This window comes from Meles meles, unplaced genomic scaffold (assembly GCF_922984935.1).
Source record: "Meles meles unplaced genomic scaffold, mMelMel3.1 paternal haplotype, whole genome shotgun sequence".
Classification (NCBI taxonomy): domain Eukaryota; kingdom Metazoa; phylum Chordata; class Mammalia; order Carnivora; family Mustelidae; genus Meles; species Meles meles.
Window position 1 is genome coordinate 37,925 of NW_025721373.1, and position 9,123 is coordinate 47,047.

Below are 9,123 nucleotides of genomic sequence, written 5' to 3' on the forward strand. Positions count from 1 at the left end.
AAGAAAGATACAGTGTAAATAAAAATGAAATCACAATACACATAGAAAGCAGTCAAAATATATGTGGAACCAGACAAAAATGGATTAAATTTGAAAGTTATCAGAGTCATACTGAGTAAATTAATACAATCTAAATATGCATTATTTATATAAAGCTAAACCGAATAAGTCAGAGAAAGACAAATACCATTATGATTTCACTCACATGTGGAATTTATGAAATGAAACTGATGAACATAGGGGAGGGGGAAAAACAAGAGAGGGAGGCAAACCATAAGGTACTCTTAACTATGAAGAACAAACTGAGGGCTGATGGAAGGAGTTAGGTGAGGGAGTAGGGTCAATGAGTAATTGGCATTAAGGAGTGCACTTGTGTTGACCACTGGGTACTATATATAAGTGATGAATAATTAAATTCTACTCCTGAAACCCATATTTCCCTATATGTTAACTAACTGGAATTTAAATAAAAATTTGAAACATGAAAAAAAAATGAGACACCACCATAGTTATTTTTTTCCCTTTTTATTAATTTTTTCAGCGTAACAGTATTCATTCTTTTTTGCACAACCACCATAGTTATTAAGGAGGGCACGTATGTGGTGAGCTCTAGGCGTTATATGCAACTAATGAATTATCAAACACTAAATCTGAAACTAATGAGGTACTATTTGTTGGCTAATTGAATTTAAATAAAAAACAATAATAATAGGAGAGTCAAGATGGCGGGGAAGTAGGAGGAGGCGCCATTTCAACCTGTACCCTAAAGTGAACTGATTACCTACCAAAGAACTCTGATCACCCATTAAATCAGCCTGAGATCAGAATTATACATGTCTGGATCTCTACAGGAGCAGAAGATGCCAGTGGCAGGTAAAGCAGAGTGGGAACGTTGGACTGATATCAGAAGATAAACAAAAGGTGGAGGGAGCCACCAGAGATGACTCATTGGAAAGTAAAACCCCAATACGAGAGTGCCCTGCATCTGGGGACCAGTAGCTTGGATTCTGGTTGAAAGCACTCAAAAAAAAAAAAAAAGAGCAAAACATTGTGGGGGGAAATTGTGGGAATCGGGGCAGTTAGGGACAGGGGCTTAAGTCCCCGGATCCAGGACAGTCTCCCCTGGTGCTGAGCCAGAGAGAGTGCTGCAGAGAAACCAGGTCTCGGTCCCTGAGCCCCCAGTGCGCCTGTACTACCAGCACATCCAAGAACCCTGGGGTCTGGCTCCCATGAGGGTCTGGGAGCCTGGCCAGATGGCATTCCTGAAATGCTTGCATCCCACACCCTCCCCTAGGAGAGGTGCGCACAGGTGCTACTGTGGAGCTCTGGCATCCTGAAAAACCAGGCATTCACAGTCCGGGCCAGTGGGCTCAGTGTGTGATCGCTGCTTGGAACCTCTCTGGCAGTCTGGAGCTGCCCAAACAACCACCGCTCCCATGGTATTGGGTAAAAGTAGGAGATCCTGCATCCCCAGGGACCATGACTCAGAACCTACTCTGCCAGGAGCTCTGCAGAGCATTCTGAGACTTCTCTCTGAGAAAGAGGTCTGGGTGCAGTTTGCTCCCCTCTAAACCCCTAAAACCCATCAAAAGCTGTCAAGGAAAGAGAAAACAGATGAACAAAAATAAAAACATCCAGAGAACAGAAGCCTGAAAAAAATGGTTTCTTAAGTGCCTACCCCTTGAGGGGGACAGGAGGATCTAACTCAGGTAACTTCATTGTTTGAAAACCCACGTGGCAGGCCCCTCCCCCAGAAAACCAACCCAGAAGGAAGAGAGAAAAAAAAAGAAGATGACAAGAGAACAACCTCCACTACTTCATAATTAAAACTTTTATTTTTAACTCTTTACCACTACTCTGGTTCTTTATATATATATAGATAGATAATATTTTAACCTATTTACCATCACACTGAGATGTCCAGTACATCAAATTCCTTAATAACATTCTAGCCTGAACTTTTTGTTACATACACCTGTGTTTTTCTTTTGCTTTTCTATTTTTTGTCTATTTTTTAAATTTTAATTTAGTTTAGTCTAGTTTATTCTTTTTTAATTTTTATTTTCTAATATACATATAGAGTTAAACTTCAAGGTAATCCCTTTTCCCCAATCAATGCTACCCCTATAGGTAAACCAATTTTTAAACCCCCTTTATCTTAGGAAAGTTGAGTCCCTTAACAAAGACATCAAGATACATCCAGGAAGAATCAAAATAATCTTCCTCACCCACACTGAGAACAGTGTGGAGATTCCTCACAAAATTAAAAATAGAGCTTCCCTATGACCCTGCAATTGTACTGCTGGGTATTTACCTCAAAGATAAAGATGTAATGAAAAGAAGAGCCATCTGTACCCCAATGTTTATTGCAGCAATGGCCATGGTCACCAAATTGTGGAAAGAACCAAGATGCCCTTCAACGGATGAATGGATAAGGAAGATGTGGTCCATATAAACGATAGAGTATTATGCCTCCATCAGAAAGGATGAATACCCAACTTTTGTACCAACATGGATGGGACTGGAAGAGATTATGCTGAGCAAAATGAGTCAAGCAGAGAGAGTCAAGTATCATATGGTTTTACTTGTTTGTGGAGCATAACAAAAATGGAGGACATGGGGAGATGGAGAGGAGAAGGGAGTTGAGAAAAATTGGAAGGGGAGATGAACCATGAGAGACTATGGACTCACAAAATCAATATGAGTGTTCTGAAGGGGCGGGGGGTGGGAGGTTGAGTCCTGCTTTGTGACCCAGTATGTTGTCCATTCTGGAGATGGTTCCATGTGCCCTTGAGAAAAATGAGTATTCTATTGTTTAGGGTGGAATATTCTGTATATGGCTATTAGGTCCATCTGGTACAATGTTTCATTCAATGCTCTTATTTCTTTATTAATTTTCTGCTTTGATGATCTGTCTCTTACTGAGAGAGCCATATTAAGATCTCCTACTATTAATGTATTCATATCAATATGACTCTTTAACTTGATTAATAGTTTTCTTATGTAATTGGTTGCTCCCATATTGGGGGCATAGATATTTTCAATTGTTAGATTATCATGGTGGATAGTCCCTTTAAGAATGATGTAGTGTCCTTCTGTATATCTGACTACAGTCTTCAGTTTAAAATCTAATTCATCTGATATGACAATCGCTACCCCGGGCTTCTTTTGAGGTCCATTGGCATGAAAGATGCTTCTCCATCCCTTCACTTTCAGTCTGGTGTATCCTTAGGTTCAACATGGGACACTTGTAGACAACATATGGATGGGTCCTGTCGTTTTATCCAATCTGCAACACTGTGTCATTTTATGGGTGCATTTAGGCCTTTCACATTGAGTGTGATTATTGATACATACGTTTTGATTGACATCATGTTACCTTTGAAGTCTTTCTGTCTGTAGATTGTTTCTATATTTCTGTTCAGTGGTATTCTTAAGATTTTTTTCTCTTTTTTAGGACCCCCCTTAATATTTCCTGCAGTGTCGTTTTGTGGTTGCATAGTCTTTAAGCATTGCCAGTCTTGGAAACTCTTTCTCTCTCCATCCATTTCGAATGTCATTCTTGCTGGATAGAGTATTCTTGGCTGCATGTTCTTCTCATTTATTACTCTGAATATATTTTTCCAGCCCTTCCTGGCTTGCTAGGTCTCTGTGGACAGGTCTGACATTATTCTAATTGGTTTTCCTCTGTATGTAAGGAGCTTCTTTGTCCTAGTTACTTTTAAGAGAGTCTGTCTTGATTCATCATTCCTCATTTTAACTATAAGGTGTCGTGAGGACTTTCAAGAATCTAAAATCTTGGGGGGAAACCTCTCTGCCTCTAGTACATGAACGTGGATTCCATTCATGAGATTGGGAAAATTTTTTTAGACAACTCTTTCCACTATATCTTCTAGACTTCTTTCTTTTTCCTCCCCTTCAGGGATTCCAATAATTCTGACATTGGAACTTTTTATGGCATCATTTATTTCCCAGATTCTGTTTTCGTGACTCTGAGCTGTTTGTTCCAGGCTTCTTCCTGATCCCTTCTCTCTGTTTGTCCTCCAGATCACTAATTCTATCTTCTGTCTCAGTTACCCTAGCTTTTAGTGAATTTAGGTTAGATTGGAATTCATTGAGAGAATTTTGAACATCATCCCTGGAGGCTTTCAGTTCTGCCCTAACATTGTGAACATCATCCCTTGTGGCTTTCATTTCTGCCCTAATCAATTCTGTTTGGTCATCCATGGCTTCTCCAACCTAGCTATTGCCTGGATAATTGTTAGCCTGAATTCCTTTTCTGACATAATGTCTATGTCGATAGTCATTAGCTCCATTGCAGAAGGTCCATATTCTGTATTTTTCTCTGTTGGGTATTCCTCCTCCTTATCATTTTGGTAAGAGATGACTGAACAGATGCAGCTGGAGTTATCGAAGTGGTGCAGTCAAGGTGAACCCTGGAACGCTTCTGTGCAATCAGAGTTCTTCACCCAAATGAGAGAAAAAAGAAAAGAAAAAGAAATAGGGAAGAAGAAGAAAAAAAGAAAAGATAAGTGAAAAGGAAAAAAAAGAGAGAGAGAGAGAGATACAGGAAAAAAAAAGGAAGATAAAAGAGAAGACTCAGCCCAAATTGGTCCCAAGGTAAGATTTATGAAGTTTACAAACAAAAACAGACAAATAAAAAGACTGATGAAAGTATATGACAAGAGAAAAAAATATATATATAAGGAAAAAAAGGAAGAACCTGATCAGAAAGAACCCCAAGTATATGATTTATATCTTATCAGGACAAACACAAATACATAGAAACACTGGCAGAAGGAATAGTTGGGAGAGTGGTTATAAATTCTCAGTGTGGGCGAGGAAGGTTATTTTGATTCTTCCTGGATGTCTTTATGTTTTTGTTAAGGGACTCAAATTTCCTAAGATACAGGGGGATTAGAAACTGGTTTACCAATAGGGGTAGCATTGATTGGGGAAAGGGGATTACCTTGCATTTAACTGTATATGTACATTAGAAAATGAAAAGTAAAAAAGAATAAATTAGACTAAACTAAGTTAAAATTTAAAAAAAATTTAAAAAATAGAAAAGCAAAATAAAAACACGGGTGTATGTATCAAAAAGTTCAGGTCAGAAGGTTATTAAGGAATTTGATGTACTGGACATCTCAGTGTGATGGTTAATAGGTTAAAAAATTATCTGTATGTATATAAAAAAAGAACCAGAATATTGGTAAAGAGTTAAAAATAAAAGTTTTATTTATGAAGTAGTGGTGGTTGTTCTCTTGTCATCTTTTTTTTTTCTTCCTTCCTGTTTGGTTTTCTGGGGGAGGGGCTTGCCACGTGGGTTTTCAGACAATGATGTTCCCTGAGTTAGGTCCTCCACTCCCCTCAAGGGGGTGGGCTCTGAGGAAACCATTTTTTTCAGGCTTTTGTTCTCTGGAGGTTTTTATGTTCTTTCATCTCTTTTCTCTCATCTTGACAGATTTTGATGGTTTTTGGAGGTTTAGAGGAGAGCAAACTGCACCCCGACCTCCCTCTCAGAGAGAAGCCTTAGAATGCTCTGCAGAACTGCTGGCAGAGTAGGTTCTGAGTCATGGTCCCTGGGGATGCAGGATCTCCTTATTGTACCCAATACCAGGGCAGCATCATCTGTCTGGGCAGCTCCAGACCGCCAGACAGGTTCCAAGTAGTGATCACACACTGAGATTTTCCCACTGTCCTGGGCTGGGAATTTCTGGTTTTTCCAGATGCCAGAGCTCCAGGCTAGCACCTATGAGCACCTCTCCCATGGGAGGGTGTGGGACAGGCGCGTTTCAGGATTGCCATCTGGCCAGGCTCCCAGCCCCTCACGGGAGGCAGACCCCACTAGTTCTTGGACGCACTGGTGGTTCAGGCACGCTGGGGATTCAGGGACCAAGACCTGCCTTTTCTGCCTCACTCTCTCTGTCTCAGCACCAGAGGAGGCTGTCCTGGGTCCTCGGACTTAGGCCCCTGTCCCTAACTGCCCTGATTCCCACTATTTCCCCCCGCGATCCTTTGCTCTTTTTTTTTTTTTGGAGTGTTCTCAACCAGACTCCAAGCTAATGTTGGTCCCCAGACATAGGGCACTCTCGTATTGGGTTATTACTTTCCAATCAGTTGCCTCTGGTGGCTCCCTCCCCCTTTTGTTTATCTTCTGATATCAGTCCGACTTCCCACTCTGCTTTACCTGCCACTGGCGTCTTCTGCTCCTGTAGAGATCCAGACATGTATACTTCTGATCTCAGGCTGATTTATTAGGTGATCAGAGTTCTTTGGTAGGTAATGTGCTCACTTTAGGGTACCTGTTGAAGTGGTGCCTCCTCCTACTTCTCCGCCATCTTGACTCCCCTATATACAGGGCCTTTTTAAGATTAAATGATAAATATCCCTTAAATCACCATAATAAATGATGAGTCATAAAGAAAACCCAGTAAGATTTCAGTGAGTTTGTTCCTGGTTAAAGTAATTCAAGTTTTTTTTTTAAGATTTTTATTTATTTATTTGACAGAGATCACAAGAAAGCAGAGAGGCAGGCAGAGAGAGAGGAGGTAGCAGGCTCCCCGCTGAGCAGAGAGACCAATGCAGGGCTCAGTCACAAGACCCTGAGATCATGACCTGAGTTGGAGGCAGAGGCTTTACCCACTGAGCGACAGACACCCCTAAAGTAATTCAAGTTTTATGAATAATAAATTATAAAATAGTAAGGAAAGAAACCCTTCCAAAAAAGAAATATCATATAATACAGAATTAAAGGTCCACAAAAATGTGCAACATTAGTAGAAAAACATTATTACCCTGCTCAGATGGGCAATAACAAACTTGGATGGAAGTATCAACATGGTAAACTTGAGATTTTAGGTTTTACTCGAAATAATTGAAAATATTTTTAATACTTTTTAAAATTTCTTTTCAGTGTTCCAGAATTCACTGTTTATGCACCACACCCAGTGCTCCAGGCAATACATGACCTCTATAATACCCACCACCAGGCTCACCCAACTCCCACCCCATTTTTGTATAATTGAAAACAAGGAAACAGAAATAGAACAATAAAACCAAATAGGTCAATACAAATCTTATTTGGATTGTTTTAATAATTGAAAATCTTGAAATACAAATAAGATTTGTATTGACCTGTTTGATTTTATTGTTCTATTTCTGTTATTCCTTCTTTTCAATTATACAAAAATGCTGCTGTAGGAAAAATAAAGTCTCCATCCTAAAAGAAAAAAAAAAAGCCAAGTGAACATGTAGCCTCCACCACTTTTTAAATATCCTTACACAATCATTCATTCATAGAACTTAAAAGTCTGGTGAAATCTCAGATACAGGGGACTCTGTACACTTAAAATTGTAGCTTTCCAGCCTAAATAGTGGAGAAAAGCACATTTAAAGGAGTTGGGAACTGCTTGTTTACAAGAAGGACATTCACAGTATCCATTAGTAATGTATTAGTTATTACAACATAATTTTTAATCAAATATAATGCCCTTTTACTTTTAATAGAAGTGTATCTTATTCATATTTATAAATATATTATAGACATGTAGATATTTTCATGTATATAAACATACATATATATGTGGTTTGTTTTCTGGCAACTTCTTTTCACTGTTTCTTTTTTAAAAAACACTTTTTCCCCCTTTATCTTTTTCTTTATACTTAATTATGTATTTGAGTGTTTCTGTGTTTGAGAGCTCAAAAAGTTTTTAATTGAGGTATAGTTGATATAGTGTTATATTAGGTTCAGGCATATAGTATAATGTATTCAACACTGAATGATTTAATACATTAGTTATGAAGATACACAACACCATAGTAACAGTAAACATAGTCAAATGCAGAAAATATCTAATATTTTGATATGATGGTATGTTAACCACTCAATTATAGTTTAAAGTTTAAAGGACAAGAGTAACAATAGTAAATATAGCTACTAAAATTAGTTAACAAATATTCAGTATAAAAATAGAAAAGTTGTGGCTTTAAAAAAAATAAAAGGGGAGAGTTAGAATGTGATTTTTTTCTTTGTAACTAGAGTCAAGTTGTTAAAACAAAATAGACTGTAATATCTATAAGGTATCTTATGTAAGCTTCATTGTAAGCACAAAGCAAAACAACTACAAAACATATATATGTGTGTGTGTGTGTGTGTGTGTGTTTACACCAAATATTCTTCGATGATTATAATGAAGGGAATTCAGTCATTTGTGACAAGAATTAACCTTGATAATGTTATGCTAAGTGATATAATTAACACATTTGTGAGGAATCTGAAAAATCTGAATGTATAGAAACAGAGAGTAGAATGGTGGTAACCATGGATGTAGGGAAGAATGGGCAGTTGTTATTCAGAGTGCAAACTTTTAGTTGGAAGATAAATATGTCTGGTATCCAATGTACAGCATTATAGTTAATAATATAGTGTATTATACACTTGAAGTGTCCTAAGAGAGTATATCTTAAATGTTCACACCACAAAAATTGTGTCAATTACATGATGTGATGGAAATATTATCTAACACAAAGACAGTAATGATATGGTAATATATATAAGTGTATCAAATCAACATGGTGTACACCTTAAAATTATAACAATGTTAGATATCAAAATTATGTCAACAAAGTTGGAAAAAACTAAATCTTGTTTTCTTTTAAACTTGAACATTTTTTTTCCTATTTAAAAGATAAGGCACTTCAACTTTGATAAATACTGCTGGATTTTTTAAAATTATTTTCTTTTTAAAGATTTTATTCATTTATTTGACAGAGAGAAATCACAAGAGAGGCAGGCAGAGAGAGAGAGGAAGGGAAGCAGGCTCTCCGTTGAGCAGAGAGCCCGATGCGGGACTCGATCCCAGGACCCTGAGATCATGACCTGAGCTGAAGGCAGCGGCTTAACCCACTGAGCCACCCAGGCGCCCTAAAATTATTTTCTATTGTTAGAGAAAATACAGTGATCATCTCATTTGACTTCAAGTAGATGACCTGATATTTCCCCTCCAATCTCCCAGAAATTCTCTAATTATTCTTATAATCCCATACTTGTTTCCAGATATACAGATATTTATGATGTTTATCACATTTTGAAATATAGAAGTATATGTTCATTTATTTAGT